The sequence below is a fragment of the Furipterus horrens genome, unplaced genomic scaffold (assembly GCF_987537825.1).
Source record: "Furipterus horrens unplaced genomic scaffold, mFurHor1.1.pri manual_scaffold_2, whole genome shotgun sequence".
Classification (NCBI taxonomy): domain Eukaryota; kingdom Metazoa; phylum Chordata; class Mammalia; order Chiroptera; family Furipteridae; genus Furipterus; species Furipterus horrens.
Genome location: NW_028327172.1, coordinates 183605265 through 183605914, shown reverse-complemented (window position 1 = coordinate 183605914; position 650 = coordinate 183605265).

The following is a 650-nucleotide window of genomic DNA, read 5'->3' as shown; positions in this document are numbered from 1 at the left end:
TGGGCTGCCTGACCCAGGCTGTTGACAGCACGTTATTTACACCCGTGAGTTCGCGCTCAAGCAAAGACCTGAAAAGCCTGCAGCGTGGGCAGGAAGAAAGCAACTGAAAGTATGCCGAGGTTACATCTCTCCTGGTTATTCAGGTTTGCTATTCAGGCGGGGACTTAGGAGACTCGTAGAACTTTCTCGGCACTGGTTTCTTGTTCCTGATCGCCTTCTTAGCCAAGTAAGACTTGTCACCGAGATTGGATGAGAGAGATGCAGCTGAGAAAAGGAAGACACACAGGACCCTGGAGCCTTATGCCAAGTTCCTTATTTTGAACGGGCTTCCAGTTAGATGTTTTCTTGTTTCAAAGCATAGGCTTGGTGAGGCTGATTTCACAGTTCTGGGGGCTGGGTGCCAAGCTAAGAGCCTGGACAATTGCCCAATCAATGAAAAGTTGTTTTTTGTTTGTTTGTTTTTTTTCTTTTCAGGCACAGAATGTACAAATAAAGAAGAGCTATAAGGAAGGTTCAGACTAGGATGATACAATTTTAGATCTCTTTCAAAAGTGATTGTCATTTCTTTCCCCTCGCATCTGTGCTTCCTCCTGATCTCCCCTCCCTTTCCTTTGTTAATGAAATTCCTATCTAAGAGTTGAGAGCTCAAA